This window comes from Ictidomys tridecemlineatus, chromosome 4 (assembly GCF_052094955.1).
Source record: "Ictidomys tridecemlineatus isolate mIctTri1 chromosome 4, mIctTri1.hap1, whole genome shotgun sequence".
Classification (NCBI taxonomy): Eukaryota; Metazoa; Chordata; class Mammalia; order Rodentia; family Sciuridae; genus Ictidomys; species Ictidomys tridecemlineatus.
Window position 1 is genome coordinate 5962558 of NC_135480.1, and position 18910 is coordinate 5981467.

Genomic DNA, 18910 nt, shown 5'->3' on the forward strand with positions numbered 1-18910 from the left:
AAATTTCAAAAAAAAAAAAAAAAAAAAAAAAAAAACCTTTCTTGAGCAAAACTAAGACCCAGCAAATGCTGGCAGTCAAAATCCAGATTACCCATTTCTCTGGGGAGATTAACTACATTAAACCATTTCCAAATTTCTCCTTATATATTAAAGAGGAAATAAGGATGTCCCAAAGGTATATGTCTAAACCAGAATAGAGAAGTTGTTTCTGAAGATTCTGCAGGAGGAAGCATAACAAGTGTTTGAAGAGCTTTGCCATTGAAGACAGAATGGATACTCTGCTGGCTTCTGGCAGCTTCTATGTTAAGAGTTCCTCAAAGTCTTCATTTTTCATTGATAAAGTGGAAAAACACCTCAGAATGAAATGAATTAAGTCAGTGGTTAGTATCTAGCACATGATAGCTACTGTTTATGAGCACCTTCTGTATTTTTCCCCACTACCACCAGATAAGGTGTTGCCAGGGCTGGCCCAGAACTCCTTGCCTCAAGTGATTCTCCTACCTCAGTCTCCTGGGTTCTGGGATTACAGGCAAGCACTTTCCATTATTCTAACCTCTAGTTTTAAGGGAAGTTTTGAGCAGAGATGTTTCAGAGGCTTCAGGTGTAGCACAGTAGTACAGCACTTGCCTGGCATATACAGGGGCCTGGGTTTCACCCCAGCCCTGAGAAAGAAAGAAAGAGAGAGAGAGAGGGAGGGAGGGAGGGAGGGAAGGAGGAAGGAAGGAAAGGAGAGAATCCAAGATGCTTCAATATTTAAATAAATGAAAAGAGTTTTTACATGATGAATGAGAGTTCACATGAAGCCTGCATGGTAATTTCTTTAAGCTTCTCTTTCCTTTCTTCCAGTCTGTCTTTCTTCTCCATCCCTGCTGTTGTTGCTGGTCTCCATTTTCCTCTTTCCTCATTGCTTCTGTATCATCATCCTGACCTTCTGAGATCTCTTCCCTTCCATCCTTCTCTCCACCACTCTACCTCATGCCTAGCCCCTATTCATCCTCTCCCTCTCCCTTTTCCTCTGACTGTACTGCCTGCCCAGTCCCTTCTGTAAACTTCTGCTTGGTGTACTTCATCATATAGTTTCATTACATAATCTTTTCCTGAACACCTCCCTTCACCCATTTCTACTAGACTACAAGTTTCTTGTCGACGGGAACCATACCACATTGTATCCCTCAAAGAATCTTCTAAAATAAGTATTACAATCTGTGTCAACCCTATGAGAAATAAAAAACTAGGTATTGGCTGGGGTGATAATGACCTTTAAGTGATGGCAAATCTTCTTTAGACTCTGGAAGTAGAATCTGAATGAATCAGTACTAAAAGGAAGCCAGTAATACCCTGCAGATTCTCATATCATTGAATATGGATGGCATGTGAAATTCTTTTTTTTTCCTTTTTTTTTTTTTTTTTGGTACTGGGGATTGAACCCAGGGGCACTGAACCACATCCCCAGCCTTTTTTTGTTTAGAGACAGGGTCTCACTGAGTTGCTTAGGGCCTCAATATATTGCTGAGGCTGGCTTTGAACTTGGGATCCTCCTGCCTCAGCCTCTCAGCCATGGATGAGACGTTAGCCTTCCTTGGCCCAGCACCTCCCTCACTATTTTTTCCAGGCAGATGGCCCTTCTTCGTGCAGTCCCACCTCTTCTGAATCCTGGGGTTAACTTTGACTGTTGGGGCAGCTGCAGCAACATCAGGGATCCACTTGCTCTTTCAGGGACTGCCTTAGCTTTGCCTTGGGGAAAGGCCACTCTCACTTCTCCTTTCTAAAAGGGTGGGACTTCCCACCCTGCCCCAGACTGAGACTAAAAGATGCAGAGCCTCATGCCTCTGCTATACCTGTGCTTGCCCAGGGGAGGTTTCTTGCACCCTGGGGTTTTAGGGTCTGCTTGTATTCTTATAAGTGTTGCCTGAGTTGGTGAGGATAGTTAGGCACTGCTTAAGCCATATCCTTAAAAGGCCAGTGGCCTCAGCACTTAGACCTGAGCCCAGATTGCCCAGTAGGTCTAGTCTTTGTTTGCGACTTCAAGGGCATTTGCTACCTTTGGTCAGCTTCTGCTAAGACTGGCATTCTTCAGCTGCTTTGTGAGGGCGCTTACCTGCTTTGGATCATGAGTCCAGTCCCTCAACCTGTCAGAAGCTCCATTCTCTCTTTAATACAGAGATAATGACTCTTGCTTTATTTCCTCCAATGATTGTTATGGAATCAATGGACTAAGGCATGAATGTGCTTTGGAAACTGGAAGACAACACTGAGAATAGAATGCTAGTTCACATATTTTTGGGGATTATTTTAGCTTTTTCTGGTAAGAACATTTAATCTGAGATCTACCCTTTTTTTAAAAAATGTGTTTTTTTTCTTTTTATATTGCTGGGGATCAAACTGAGGATCTCCCCTATGTTAAGTAAGCACTCTTCCACTAAGCTACACCCTCAGCACTACTCTCTTAACAAACTTTTAAGTGTATAGTACATTCTCCTGTTTCTTTTTTTCTCACATGAAGGATTTGAGTACTTACTGAGTACCTATGCCCAATATTAAGTGCTTGGATGGAGAAAGATTTGAAAAATCAGAAGACTTGCTTTTTACCCTTGAAGAGCACATGTCACAGAAAGACACTGGGAAGATGTGACATCCTGAGAGAACAATCATCTACAGTACAAATTAATCACTGGAACATAATGTAGTCAGGAAAAAACTGTACATAGAATTGCTGCAGAGCGTAAGTAAGCCCTGTGGGGCAGGAAGTTTGTCAGTGCACCCCCAGTGCCTTTAATACTGCCAGACAGACTGGCACTTCTTTCCTTTATGGTTATGAATAAAGTAGTTCAGTGGTGCTTTTGAAGGAGGGAGGAGTATAAAGACTAGGTACTTTGAATCTTTGCAGGGGAGTTTGGTTTTGCTAAAGGAAGAAGAGAGGCACATATTTCCTAGAGCAGAGGGTTGATGCAATAGTAACTCCTCCTGGGAAACTGTTCTTGTAGCTGTTATTGCAGCTGGAATAGAGGTGAAAGCAACTACCGCCCTAACCAAGCCAAGAGGTGAGTGCAAGGATCTTAGGCCAAGTTCTTGCTCTCTTTTCATTCCAGCTTCTGGCATGATCTTTCTGCTCTGTTTCTCTCTGCTGTCTCCAATTTCAAGATATCAGCTTCAGAGTCCGTATCAGAGCATGGCTTTTGATGTGGCAGTATAAACTTAACATCTCCAGTCAACTTTTCCTCAAAATGCCTCTCTAATTATACTGTTTATTATATTTCAAGTGTATAATTTAAATGACAATCTTGTTTTTCTTTTTTCCAAAATGCTTGCTAAGTATTTAAACTCTAAAGATATATTAAATCTTCACTTTCTTTCTGGCTACAACTATTTTATCACCCCACCCCACCCCCAGGGGGACTGCAAGTCAGAATCCATAGCATTTAAAGTAAGATTTCCTTGTTCTAGTTTTTGCAATTATACTTAACTTCCCACAGCTTGGAGTTTGTGTTTAGATTCAGTCATAATTACTAGACCTATGTCTATTGTTAATCAGTTATCTTACTGGTGAACTGCATATCCTTAAACTCCTGCATAATTTTGTTGGTATAAGAAATGTTGGGGGGTCTGGGGATGTGGCTCAAGCGGTATCACGCTCACCTGGCATGCATGAGGCACCAGATTTGATTATCAGCACCACATAAATGTAAAGATATTGTGTCCACCTTTAAAAAAAAGAAAGAAGAAAAAGAAAAGAAAGAAATATTAAAGAAGGAGGAGGAGGAGGAGGAGGAGGAGGAGGAGAAGAAGAAGAGGGGGAGAAGAAATGTTGGAAGCCAGGCACAGTGGCACACGCCTATAATCCCAGCAACTTGGGAGGCTGAGACAAGAGAGAGGATCACAAGTTCAAAGCCAGCCTCAGCAAAAAGAAAGGCGTTCAGCAACTCAGTGAGACCCCCATCTCTAAATAAAGTACAAAATAGGGCTGGAGAGATGGCTCAGTGGTCAAGTGCCCCTGAGCTCAATCCTTGGAACCAAAAAAAAAAAAAAAAAAAGAAAGAAAAGAAAAAGTAAAAGAAAGAAAAAAATGTTAGAGACCCTACTTCTATACCTTCTCCTTTATTTTTTGAACTAAAACAAAATTTACCCATCTATGTTCCTTTTCTACATATATTTCTTTTTGGCAGTACAAGGGATTGAACCCAGGGCCTTAACACATGCTAGGCAGGTACTCTTCCACTGAGCTATACCCCCAACCCTTCTATCTATGTTTCTTTTCTTTCTTTCTTTGGTACTAGGAATTGAACTCATGGGCACTCAACCACTGAGCCATATCTCCAGCCCTGTTTTGTATTTTATTTAGAGACAGAGTCTCACTGAGTTGCTTAGTGCCTCGCAGTTGCTGAGGCTGACTTTGAACTTGAGATTCTCCTGTCTCAGCCTCCCAAACCGCTGGGATAACAGGCATGCGCCACCATGCCTGGCTTTATCTCTGTTTCTAATGCATGTTCTATGGATGAACAGTTATGCTTTACATAAATGTTGGTATTTTCTATAATATATATTAGTGTTTTCTATTTCATTTCAATGTTTGTTTCGTTTTGGTGGTGCTGGGGATTGAATCCGGGGCCTTGTGCATGCTAGGCAAACACGCTACCAACTGAGTCATATCCCCAGCCCATTCGTTTGAAAGTTTATTTTATTTTTTATTTTTTTTAGAGACAGAGAGAGTTTTAATATTTATTTTTTAGTTATTGGCAGACACAACATCTTTGTTTATATGTGGTGCTGAGGATCAAACCCGGGCTGCACACATGCCAGGCGAGCACGCTACCGCTTGAGCCACATCCCAGCCCGGCATCTTAGTTTCAATACTGCTTATTTTGGATAGTCCTCAAGATTTAAAATATAAGATGTGGATCTAGCCCTCAAAGCGAGTATGGTTTCTTTAGAGAGAGAAGCTAAAATAAAGACTAACCACTTTTTTTTAATATTTATTTTTTTAGGTGTAGATGGATACAACACAATGCCTTTATTTTTATGTGGTGCTGAGGATCAAACCTGGGTCCCACCCGTGCTAGGCGAGCACTCTACCGCTGAGCCACAATCCCAGCCCCAAAGACTAACCACTTTGAAAATGCCACCTTCACATTAACCAAGGAGGCCAATGATGGCAGGACAAAGTTGGAGAAGGAAAAAATAAAGAAGTTCTTGCCCAGCTTCAGAAGGACCTGGAGCAATGTTCTTGATCCCCAGGATTTCCTGGTGGAAGTATTGAATACTTGCTGCTACATTAACTTCTTCCAAAGGGTTTTTTGTTGTTGTTGTTGCTGGGTGTTTTTTTTTGTGTGTGTGTGTGTGTGTGTGTGTGTGTGTGTGTGTGTGCTGGGTATTGAACCCAGGGCCTTGTGCATGCAGAGCAAGCCCTCTACCAACTAAACTATATCCCCAGTCCTGAAAGAGTATCTTCTGGGTCCTCATCTATTAAAGGGATATAGCTCTGATTCACAGAATCTTGGAGCCAACTTGAAGATCAGTGGTTATTTAAACCACCCTGCTCATTTTAAAAACCAGCAATCTGGGGGCTGGGGATATAGCTTAGTTGGTAGAGTGCTTGTCTTGCATGCACAGGGTTCAATCCTCAGCACTACCACCAAAAAAAAAAAAAAAACAAACAAAACAAAAAACAGCAATCTGGGCCCAGAGATGTTAAGCATCTTAGACAAGGTGATGCAGTTAGCTTAATAATGAAACCAGAATCATAAACTATGTCAGTTTTGTGTTTTTGTTTTTATTTATTTTGTGGTACTAGGGGTTAAACCCAGGGACTCATGTTCTTCCTCTGAGCTACATCCCCAGCCCTTTTCAAATTTTATTTTGAGACAGGATCTCACTACCTAGTCCAGGCTGGCCTCAAACTTGGTATCCTCCTGCCTCAGCCTCCCACTTGTGAGTGGGAGGTATGTGCCACCCCACCTGGCATAAGCCATGTCTTCTAATAGCTAGTCCTGTGGGCTTTCTTCTGCTCTTCAAATTGATGGCATTTTCCTCACAATCAAATCAAATGTTTGTTCACTCATTCATTCCCCAGAAAGTGGACCAGCCTGTATGGGGCACTGAGTTTTGACACTGGGTTTGCACCGTAAGGCCACATTGTTAGGGGGCAAGTCAGATAACCAAAGAAATTAGTCTCCCAATTGAAATGAGTCTAAAGGGAATGAGTCTAATGATAACGGGGTGTGTGAAGACTGTGAGGGCACAATGGTGGCAGGGGCCAGGTCTGCTGTGGGGGACAGCAGGGAAGGCTTCCTGGAGGAGGAATGCCTAAACTGACTTAGAAATTACTGGTTACCAGGAAGATACAGGGGAAGGGCACTTCCTGTCCCTGGTGTGCTCTGGATGCAGCAGGAGGCAGTAGAGCTGAGTCTGTAGCGAGGAAGGGGGCTTCCTAGCTGAAGGACCACTCCTACCACATTCAGCAAGAGAGTGAGGCTTTGTCTTTTGTAGGGGCTAGGCATTGAGTTACCAGGCCCCACGTGTTTCTGGAGAGTCTGTGTTGCTGGTACTGCCAGGGGTGCTGGGAACACCAAGGATCCCTGCTGACAGACAGCATCGTGTCATGTCTAGTGGGGACCCCAGAGACCACCAGGCAGTGAACACATGACCTTTCACAAATCATAATACTTGCAAGCGTCCGTTTTCCTCCTGGAATGGGGATGAGGATCCCTCTTCTCAGGCAGTTTTGGGTGTAAAATGAGCTAAAGGTCGGGGAACTAGAGAAGCTCATGGAGCATAGTAAGTGCCAGAGACAAGCAGACTGGTGACACTGAGCTGGTTTAGTTTACTGGGGACCGGGCCAACCAATGATTTAGTGGATGAATCTCTGTGAGGAAAATAGAGACCACTTATTTGAGATGACAATGGACTTGAGACCACGTGACAAAAGGGACATTTCAGGTAGCGGGAAGAGCTTAAGTAAAGACCCTTTGTGGGAAGGGGCATTGGCTACTCCAAAGACCGCAGGCCAGCGCAGTGGGCGCCAGTGGCAGAGGTAGAGAGCTGCATCCACAGGGTAACCTAACCAAGTCGCATGAGGCTATCAGTGAGCTAAGAACGTACCCTCAAGGCAGGACACCCTGGTGATCCCAGACACCTGCAAACAGAAGGTCAGATTTACATTTCAGAAAGAGCTGTGATAACAAGAAGGCTTGGTGGTGCTTCTGTATTCCCAGAAGCTCTGGAAACTGAGACGGAAGGATCCCAAGTTCAATGCTTTAGCAAGGCCCTTAAGGAACTTAGTGAGACCCTGTTAAAAAACAAAACAAAACAAAACAAAATCTGATACAAAAGCAGAAAGCTGGCAAGAAAGTTAGGTCTTCTGCTATGGGGAGAGAGGTAAGGACCCGGCCTCAGGAAGCCGAGAAAGGGTATGGAGATCAAAGAAGAGAGCTGGGCATGTAGCCCTAGCTATCAGGGAGGTTGCCCAGGAGTTCAGGGTCAGCTTGGGTCACATAGTAAGACCCCCTTCTAGTGGAAATGAGAAAGAGAAGAGGTGAAGGAGGAGGACATAGGATTTGGTTAGCATTAGATGTTGGGGGGGGGCATGAGGAAGAGGGAGGGGTAACCAGTGACTGCTGCCTTGGTCTAAGAGGATAAGTTCACTCCGGCACACACTGAGGATGAGGGACTCAGACACCCGCCAGCTTTATAAGGATTGGAATGGAGGGCTGGGGATGTGGCTCAAGCGGTAGCACGCTCGCCTGGCATGCGTGCGGCCCGGGTTCGATCCTCAGCACCACATACCAACAAAGATGTTGTGTCCGCTGAGAACTAAAAAATAAATATTAAAAATCCTCTCTCTCTCCTCTCTCACTCTCTCTTTAAAAAAAAAAAAAAAAAAGGATTGGAATGGAGAATCAACAGCGGCAGATAAAGACCACGGGAGGAATGCAATGGATGGGACTGTAGAGGGCAACTGCGCCTAGCCCATCACAGATGCCCAGGAATCCCTTGAGGAAGGAAGAGGTGTGCAAAGGGCCACAGAGGAAGAGATGCCTATGAAAGAGAAAGACCAGAGGAGAGAGGGAAGGAAAGGTGCATGGAGGAGAGTGTGATGAGGGAGGGGCTGAGGGGCACCCAGCAGCTGGAAGGCCACCCTAGATGGAACCACTATAACCCCAGTGGAACCACTGTGACATCACTGATGATCTTCCTCGCAAAGTTGCGGGTGGGGCAGTTGGAACGCAGTGATTCAAGAATGAATGGGAAGCCCAGCCGGAGGTGACCCAGGCCTGTAAGCCCAGGAATTCTGGAGGCTGAGGCAGGAAGATCACAAGTTTGAGGTCAGCCTCAACAATTTAGCAAAACCCGTCTCAAAAACTAAAAGGGCTAGGGATGTGGCTCAGGGGTAGTGTTTTAAAATCTCTGGTGAGTACATCTTGTTTCCCTCCAGTGGAGTAAGCTTCCTGGTGCCTGAGGTTTGCCATCTCTTTGCTTCCTCCTCCATGTCTTTAGTTAGGTCTTGAACACAGTCCAGCACAAAAATGCTTGCAAAGGGTAACATGAGAATAGGTCACCATGTAGTGGCCTGAGGGTGCAGGGACAGGTTAGAGGGTTTGCCAGGAAAGAGGTGGATTTGTGAAAGCAGCTGTTGGAGGAGGACATTGGTGGCACATTAAGTATTTGTGTTTAAGCAGACTCATATGGGAGTGAAATGAGTTTGAGGACATTGAGTCACTGCCAGGAAGGCCCAGCCAGTAGGGGTAGAGTTGGAGGAGGAAGAGGAAGCAAAAGGAGATGGATCCCGGGGATAAGGAGCTGGTGGTGAGTTTGGAGCCAGGATGGAAATATGTTGGTCATTGACCACCATGAAGGCTCTAGAAAGGACATCATTTGCTCAAACCCCCACCCCTGTCTTTCCTTTCCTTTCCTTTCCTTCCCTTCCCTTCCCTTTCCTTCCCTTCCCTTCCCTTCCCTTCCCTTTCCTTTCCTTCCTTCCTTTCTTTTTTTAAATTTTGAGACACAATCTCACTAAATTGCCCAGGCTAGCCTTGGATATGCATTACCTCCTGCTTCAGCCTCCTGAGTTGCTAGGTTTAAGACGGTTGCTACCATGCCCAGCTGATCCTGGTCTTAATGTAGGCAAGTGAGTGTACTTTTGATTTTTCCCAGAAGCAAACCTAAAAGAAGTATTCAAATGCAAGTACAGATACTCCTCAATTTATGATGGCGTAGCATCTGATTAATTCATTGCAAGTTGAAAATATCATAAGTCAAAAATACATTGAGGTGGTGCAAACATGTAATCCCAGGGGCTAGGAGGTGAAGACAGGAGGATCACAAGTTCAAAAACAGCCTCAGCAACTTAGTGAGACCCTGTCTCAAAATAAAAAGGCCTGGAGATGTGGTTCAGCGGTTGAGTGCCTTGGATTCAATCCTAACAACAGGTGGAGACTGTGTTCCTGTTTTGTTCTGGCTGTGTATGTTGAATGGCAAGTGACATAAAACAAATGCTGCTGGGTGCCTGTAACCGCAAAGACTTGGGAGACTGAGGCAGGAGGATCACAGGCCAGTCTGGGCAATTGAGCCAGACACTGTTTCAAAAATAAAAAGGGCTGAGGATGTAGCTCAGTGGTAAAGTGTTCCCCCTTGCATACACTAGGCCCTGGATTCAATTTCCTGTAAGAAAAAGAAAAAAGAAAAAAAGCTAAAGGAGTTGTGGGAGGGGCATTGGGAGTGCTGCAGACAGCCCAGGACCTCCCACAGGAAGGTGAACTTGAAAGATGGGCCGGGCAAGGATAATTTTCAGAGGCTCCAGTGAGGAAGAAATTTACTTAGGTTCCAGAAGGGGGCACAGCACGGTGGAAGGGGACAGGTACTAAAGGTGGCTGAGGGAGTAGACAGGATCACATGAAATGACTGAGGACTTCAAGTGTATGGTGCACAGCCAGCACTGGGATTGCAAAGAGCAGGAAAACAGGAACTGTTCTCCAAACCAGCCTGAAGTCCCAAGCCTTCCCAGCTCTGGCTGGGTCCAGGGCACCTCCAGCTCTTTGGAGACTCAGGTGATGCCGAGGAAGAGAGCTGTTCTAGACAAAACAATGCACCTAACATCCCAAGTTTTTGTTTTGTCTTGAGGTTCTCCGCAGTGGTCACAAATTTATTCAACTGAAGTTCTTAATTGCTTTTAGAAAAGGATCTCGCATCAGGGGCTAAGGTACCTTTTCTTTAGCCCCCTCAGGGACGACATTTGGATACACCCAGGGCTTTTCACCCAGGGGTAGGTGTCAGAGGGCAGTAGGACTCAGCAAGGCTGCTCCTCCCAGACCCCAACCACACTGATCCCCCAGTTTTTCATAAGAGAGTGGTCAGCTTCATTCTCCTTTTGATCCCAGCAGCCTCCTCTGCAGTGTGGGCACCTGGCTCTCTCTGGAGAGAGCAATTTTGGAGCAGCTTTGGGGGCAGAGGAAAGGAGGAGGGATACCTGGCCTTTGCTTCCCTGGTCCTGGATCCTGACCAGGCTTCAGGCTGAGCATCTGCTGCCCCCTCCCCCATCTGGATGGGTCTGTAAGTCTGTCCAACCTCCTACTCATCCCACTCGGGTTCTTACCCTGCTCCACCCTCAGCCCAGTTGTAAAAATTCTCCAGTATCCTCCCTCCTACATCAGCTTGTAATTATTCCCTTGCCTCCACCCCCACCCCACGTTTCCAACCCTGCACAGGTGACCACAGACCATTGCCCTGTGAGACTAGACCGAAACTTCAGCCAGAGGCAAAGGGGGAGGGTCAGTCCCAGGTGTGTGGAGGGGATCATGGCTCCTTCTGCGGGGCGGACACGGCTGGTGCCCTGCAGGTGCCAGGCCTCCTCCACATGAGCCCTGCAATCTCTACCTCTGTTCTAACAAGATTTTAATACCTGTGGTAATCTCTTCTGCTGACATAGTGGATTTGGAGGTGGGAAGAGGAGCCAGTGAGCTCCGACAGACTCTGCTTGCTGCTCTGCCCACAGCCCATATCCCAAGGGGTAGGCTCCTTGGGGCTTCAGATTGAGCTCACTGGGACAAAATATTGCCCAAATCTATTTTGAAACTAGGGATAATTATTCTGTTTCCCTGAAATCCCTGTGAAAGGAACCAAGAGGGAAAGGCAAACATCAGGGGCTGTTTACATTTCTATTGTCAGCTGCCAGTGGTGGTGTTTGCTTAAACCTCAGGGGGTCTTCCCTGGTTCCTGGGAGATGGATCTAGGCCCACAGACCTGACTTGCTGGAGCGCATAGGCACTTGTAGACCGCCTCTCTGCACAAGGGAGGCAGAGACAGGTTGCTTGCTGTGGTTCTGTGGACCTGCTCTCAGCTGCTGGGCCACCTGGGTACCAGTGCAGAAGCCCCTCCAGTGACCCACACAGCCAGGGCTAGTGGAGGTGGGAATAAGTCTCAGGAGGCAGGCGGCTAGAGCCTTTGGGCTATTAGGGCCTGTAGAAGCCCAGGAGTCCTGCCCCAGCATAGGAACATTAATATGAAAACAGACCAATGGAAGGCTATACCCCCCCCCCGCCCCCGCCCGGCCAATTGCAAAAATTTCACCTGATTGCTACAAGAATATCTGCTATCTGGTGACTACTTGAGTTAAAATCTAATCTTCCCTTCCTCAGACTTCCAGCTGGGAATTGAACCCTGGGCCTCATGCATGCTAGGCATGCATTCTATCACTCTACCATACTTCCAGCCCTGCTGGCAAAGGTTTAAAAATAACCTTTTTGGCTGGGTGCAGTGGCGCTAGATTATGGTTTGGGAGGCAGGTGGATCGAAAGTTCAAAGCCAGCCTCAACAATTTAGCAAGGCCCTAAGCAACTGGGGATGGGGATGTGGCTCAGTGGTTGAGTGTCCCTGGGTTTGATCTCCAGCGCCAAAACAAACAAACAAACAAAAATTTAAAAAATAATAATAACTTTTTAAAGCTGGGGGTGGGGGCTGGGGATGTGGCTGAAACGGTAGCGCACTCACCCAGCATGCGTGCGCCCCGGGTTCGATCCTCAGCAGCACCACATACCAACAAAGATGTTGTGTCCGCCAAGAACTAAGAAAAAATAAATAAATGTTAAAATTCAAAAAAAAAAATAAAATAAAATAAAATAAAATAAAGCTGGGGGTGAAGCTTAGTAGTAGAGGGCTTGCCTAGCATGTGCAAGGCCCTAGGTTCTCAGCCAGTTAGTAAATTCTGTTTACTACAAAAAATAAAGAAATAAATAAATAAAAATACAAAAATAAATAAAATAAATAACTTTTTATTGTTTTAGTATAGGTTTAGATTTACAGAAAAATCTCTATATAACCCTGCCACCCAAGCTTCCCCTATTATTACTAACTCATTTATATTGGGGATTGAATCCAGGGCCTTGCACATGCTAGGCAAGTATTCTACCACTGAACCTACACCACCAGCCCTTTTTAATTTATTTAATTCATTCATTTATTTTATGATATACTTTACCCCTGAGCCACATCTCCAGTTCTATTTTTATCTTTTATTTTGAGACAGGGTCTTGATAAGTTGCCAAGGTTGGCCTCAAATTTAGGATCCTCCTGCTTCAGCCTCCTGGGTAGCTGGGATGACAGGTGTGTGCCACTGTGTCTGGCCTAGCCCACCCTCATCAGCCTGTTGGGTAGTGGAGCACTGGGCTAAAGCTATCAGAGAAATAGAGTTGCAGGGAACTCAGCATGACTGGAGACAAAAGGAAGGCTAGTGGGGGATCAGAAGAAGGAACAGCAGGTGTAGTGGTTAGGGTATGGAAGAACAGACTGCTTGGGTTCAAATCCTACATCTATGTTAAGAACCTGTCTTGGAGGTTAGGGGCCAGCTCAGTAGTGGGACATGTGCTTGGCATATATGGGTCCTATGTTTATTCTCTCTCTCTCTCTCTCTCTCTCTCTCTCTCTCTCTCTCTCTCTCACACACACACACACACACACACACACACACACACACTACCCACCTTGATATGTTGGGAGCATCATATGAGCTGATAGAGAAAGGTCCCCTCCAAAAGGGGTACTTGAGATAAAGACTAAATTGGAGTGTCTGGGGACAAAAAGCCACAGCCCAAAAGATCTACAGAAAAGACACTGGAGGCTGTGCATCTTGGCTGCCTTTGTGTTCACAGCCAGATTACTGAAGGGAAGGGTCTGCCCCAGAATTCCCAGGAGCCATTCCCTGTGAGCTTGACCTAGGGGTGGGAGATATGTTATCCCCACATTTCACCTGTTTCAGTGCTCTCCTCTCTACAAAGAGGAAACCCAGTCCCAGCACCCTTGGTTAACCGTATTTATTGATCTCTGTGTGACAATAAGTGGAAGTACGTAAAGCCAAAAGTGTCATGGAAAAAACTGGAAAGGTTTTTTTCCCCCTCTCTTAAAATCTTTTTCCTCTAAGGTCAAACAAGAGGCGCACACCTGTAATCCCAGGGATTCAGGAGGCTGAGGCAGGAGGATCACAAGTTCAAGGCCAGCCTCAGCCAGTTAGTGAACATTTAAGCAATTTAGGGAGACCTTGTTTTGAAACAAAAAGGGCTGGGGATGTAGCTCAGAGGTAAAGTGTCCCTGGGTTCCATCACCAGTACCAAAAAAATTACAGTAAAAGGGCTGGGGAGGTGGCTCAAGCGGTAGCGCGCTCGCCTAGCATGCGTGCGGCCCGGGTTCGATCCTCAGCAGCACCATATACCAACAAAGATGTTGTGTCCGCCGAGAACTAAGAAAAAATAAATAAATGTTAAAATTCTCTCTCTCTCTCTCTGTCCCTCTCTCTCACTCTCTCTTAAAAAAAAAAAATTACAGTAAAATAGAAAGGGATATAGCTGGGATATAGCTCAGTGGTAAAGCACCCTTAACTTCAATTCCCAGTACCAGAAAACAAAAGCAACACAAAAATCCCAAATAAAACTACAAACAAAGAAAAACTTTCTCCTACTTTACTGATTCCTGAACTTCCTTTAACTTTTTTTTTTTTTTTTTTTTTTTTGTACCGGGAATTGAACCAAGGGCATTTTACCACAGAGCTACATCCCCAATTATTTTTATTTTGAGGGTCTCCTAAGTGCTTAGGGCCTCACTAAATTGATGAGGCTGGCCTTGTACTTGCAATCCATCTGCCTCCACCTCCCAAGTCACAGGGATTATAGGTGTGCACTACAGCACTTTGTTTCCCTTTAACAATTCTAAGTAAACCCTGAACAGGGTTTCAGTTAAAAGACTGTCACTTCAGTAAGACCTCTGGAGCAGGAAGCTCTGAGTCCATGTCGCTGCTCTGTTCCTGCCCATCACATGACCTCAAGCCAGTTTCCTTCCTTCCTTCCTTCCTTCCTTCCTTCCTTCCTTCCTTCCTTCCTTCCTTCCTTTCTTTCTTTTTGATACCTACTGAAGATTGAACTCAGGGGCACTAGGCCACTGAGCCACATCCCCAGCCTATTTTGTATTTTATTTAGAGACAGGGTCTCACTGAGTTGCTTAACATTTCACTGTTGCTGAGTCTGGCTTTGAACTTGTGATCCTCCTGTCTCAGCCATTGGATTACAGACATGCGCCACTGTTCCCGCTCAAGCCAGTTTTCTTAACCTCTGCTTTCTTATCTGCAAATTGTGTGTGTGTGTGTGTGTGTGTGTGTGAGAGAGAGAGAGAGAGAGGATGTACATAGTAGGGATAAATGGTAAATATATACTGCTGATTAAAAAACATTTATTTTTTTGGATAACTTTAATAGTAGAAAAACTAGACATAATGCAAATCAATGTATAATAGCCAACAGATTAAAAAAGCATTAGTCATGAGATAAAATACTATGCATCCACTAAAGACGATATTCATATAAATTCGACATAGCATTCTGGATTGGATCTTGGGATAGAAATCAGACATTATTAAAAAAAACAGTGAAAGCCAAATTAAGTCTGGAGTTTCATAGTATTAATTTCTTAGTTTTGATAAGTAGATGTTAACATTAGGGGAAGTCTGGTGAAAGTAAGCGGAAACTGTTGAGTGTGGATTTTGCAATTCTTATTTAAAATTTTTGTGTGTGTGTGTGTGTTGTGGATTAAACTCGGGGCCTGAAGCATACAAGGCAAGGCAAGTACTGTACCACGGAGCTACATTCCTGGCCCTTTTCATTTGAGTCAGGGTCTCGCTAAGTTGTCCAACTGGCCTTGACTTTGTGATCCTCCCTCCTCAGTGTCCTGCTAGGATTACAGGAGTGGCCTCCAGGACCTGCAGGGCTCAGGGGAGGAGGTGGGGTGGGGAAGTGAAGAGAGAGTGAGAGGCCAGGGCTGTCGGGCCTGTCTGGGCTGAGGCACATGGAGGCCCCTGAGAGGTACCACTTCTTGGCAGGGTGCAGGTAGTTTTTGCCACCTCTGGTAGGAGAAGAGCTTCCAAGGAGCTTTTTTCCCTGCGCCCTGCACTCTGCCTGGGTTTGTTCTCCAGGAAGCCCCTCAGGCCATCCAGCCTGTCCTCACCTCCAGCTTCTTCTCCCTCCTCCTGCTAGCCCCCAGGACTGTTCTGGCCACATAGGGATGGTCCCTGGGGTGCCTGCCCACAGTGCCCCCAGACACCTTGCTTTCCTAGAACTGCCCTTGGGGTTCCTTTGATCATCTCCCCCAAACTGTTATAAATTCTTTTCTTCTTTTTTTTTTTTTTTTGTACCAGAGATTTAATTCAGGGGCACTTGGCCACTGAGTCACATCCCCAGCCCTATTTTGTATTTTATTTAGAGGCAGGGTCTCACTGAGTTGCTTAGCGCCTCAATTTTGCTGAATCTGGCTTTGAACTCGTGATCCTCCTGCCTCAGCCTCCCAAACCCCTGGGATGACAGGTGTGCCCCACTGTGTTGTAAATTCTGGAAAAAGTCAGGAGATAGCTGGGTTGGCATCCCTCAGTCACAACCTGCCTCCCCTAGTGTCGAAGACAATAAATCACAGCAGGGTTGGGGATGTGGCTCAAGCGATAGCACGCTTGCCTGGCATGCGGGCGGCCTGGGTTCGATCCTCAGCACCACATACAAACGAAGATGTTGTGTCTGCTGAAAAAACTAAAAAATAAATATTAAAAAATTTTAAATAAATAAATCACAGCAGTGTGGTTACTTGGGCTGGGGGCCTCTTGGCCTGTGGGAATTGCTTCCACACAGTGTGTTCTTTGATCTCACTCTAGGGTCTGGATTCAAACCCAGATCTCTGCTTTTAGAACCACTGCAGATTCAGAACAGCATGATTCTTTTTTTTTTTTTTTTTTTTTTTTTTTTTAAGAGAGAGGGAGAGAGGAGAGAGTAGTTCTCGGCGGACACAACATCTTTGTTGGTATGTGGTGCTGGGGATCGAACCCGGGCCGCCCGCATGCCAGGCGAGCACGCTACCGCCTGAGCCAAATCCCCAGCCCCAACAGCATGATTCTTATTCTGATTTTGCAGGTCAAGTCACTCCTCTACTCTGGGCCTTAGGTTTTGTTCAGTAAATGGTGGGGTAGACACTTGGAGGGTGGAGGCATGGGAGTGGTGTGAGGTTGAACAGCCCCAGGCAGGAACTGGGAAAGGTCCCTCTTCCTGGGTCCTGCTGCCCTCTGCTGGTTGAGCATGCAGATGAGGTCAGGGCCTGGGCTGGGACTCCCTCTCCATGTCCAAGTGCCTGCTCTGCCACTCACTGCTTTTGGTCCCTTTCTTGGTCTCTCTGAACCTGAGTCTCCTCATCTGTAAAGTGAGGGGATAGTGGGTATCAAATTAGGCAGGAAGGCAAGAGAGCACCTCCATTGCCTGGCTGGACTCAACTGTGATGCTTCTGGGGCAAACAGGCACAAAGGGTTCTGGAGCAACAGTGTTTCAGATATAGGGTGGGAGTGGATGGCCTTAGTGTCTTTCATTCAATGACAACTGCCCCCAACCCCTCTTTGTAGATCTCACAGGCTCCACCCTGATCTGGAAGAGAGGACCTCTCTTACATGCGTGCTCCTGGTTTGCAGACCCTGCAACATCCCTGCCATGTAGGTCATTTATCCTCATGGCATAGGTGAGCACGGACTGCACAAGCACAGTTCACATTTATTCATTTAATTTCCCCAACCAGTCCAGGAGGGCTGTCCTACTCTCACAATCTCATTTTATAGATAAGGAAACTGACAGATAAGAGAGTACCAGTGACTCATAAGATTGCTCAGCTGGTAATTTGCAGAGCCAGGATCTGAACCCAAGAAAATACTCTTCTTCCCATAATTCGATGTATTTAGTTTGGAGATCAAGTCCTCAATGTAGGGCTGGGATGGTGGCTATTTCTCTGTCCTGGATCTCACTGCTCCCCAGCCTGTTCCCTAGCAAGGGAGGCTGGAGAGAGCAAAGAGGGTGGCCCACCTTCTCCCAGCATCCGGGCGGGGCCTAGGCAGGGTGCTTCCTGGACAGAGGGGAGAGGGAAGCTTCATGACTCACGGTGTGGGCTCCACCCTCTCTGCCCTGAGGATGCCAGGGAGTGGCCTGTCCTGGAGGAGATGGCTTGGAGTCCCCACCCCTGCCCCCTGACTTCCCAACAGACAAACCCAAGGCTGGGTGGAGGAACTGTGGTTTGTGGCTTTTGGCCCCAGCTGGCCTCTGGGCTGTACCTTCTTGGCTCCCAATTGTCTGGCCCTGCCCACCCAGTGTGTGGAACTGAAAAGGGGGGATTGTTGGGTGGGAAGAGGTGCTTCCACTGCCCCCACCCCTGCCCTCCTCTGACACCAAGGATGGCTGTGTGGGCAGGCTGCACAGGATGGGGGATGGCCAGGGAATGGGAAACAGCCACCTGACTGGATCCTCTTCCACATTTCTCACCCCCTGGGGACAGGCCAAGTTCTTATGTATTTTTTAAAATTGGTGCTGGGGATTTAACTCAGGGGTGCTGTATCACTGACCCATATTCCCAGTCCTTTTTATTTTTATTTTTGAGACAGGGTCTCACTAAGTTGTTTAGGGCCTCACTAAGTTGCTGAGGCTGGCCTAGAAATTGCAATCCTCCTGCCTCAGCCTTCCGTTCGTTCGTTGGGATCACAGGTTTGTGACACTGTGCCAACTCTTAAGTTCTTCCCTCACTTGGGGTGTCCCCATCTTTCCTGCAGTCCCCCTATTTGTTCAAGGCTTCCCAGCCCAGAAGCCACCAGGTCTTGACTTGTGGTGTCTTGTTCTTTGGGTCTGGACATCTGCAGCTGGCTCCTGGCTCCTGCCTCCATACCCCGGGATACCCTGCATCTCAGGGAGTCTAGCCAGGCCCAGGCCCTTTCCCCTGGCGGCATGGGTGGCAAAGCCCAGCCTGGTAGAGGATGCCTGCTTTGGTGTGTGAACAAGTGCCTCTGGGCTCATTGACAAGGAAGCGGCAGGTCCCCTGGCTTCTTGGGGAAGATGGTGTCTGAGCTGGACCCTAAAGGCTCCACAAAGGAGGGAAGTTTGCACAGGCTGGGACTGGGAGGAAGGGCTCACTGAGGTGGCCTAGACAAAGCCTTGGAAGTCAGTGCCCGCTGGACGGGATGGGGACAGGCTATGTTGAGGTGCCTGCAGAAAAGACCCAGAGGGAAGTGGGTTGGAGTCAGGCACAGGAGAGCCCAAGTCCGCAGCTGGAGACTTTGGACTCTTTCTCAGGTACATCTTTTATGATGCAGGACAGCCTTGTGACTGGATTTGTGCTTTGGCAGATGGTTTTGTGGGTAGTGAGGAGGGTGGAGGAGGCGGAGAGCCTGGAGCCCGGCAGATCACATGTATTTTTTTAATTATTTATTTTTTAGTTGTAGTTGGGCACTGTAATGCCAGATTTGTGGGATCCCAATAGACCTCCAGGAGCCGAATCCAATGCAGTCACACAAGAGTCTTTATAGCAAACTCGAGCCTGGACTCACAACCGTTCCCAACGCAATGGTCCCAGGGAGTAAGTCCTAGTCCTTTCTC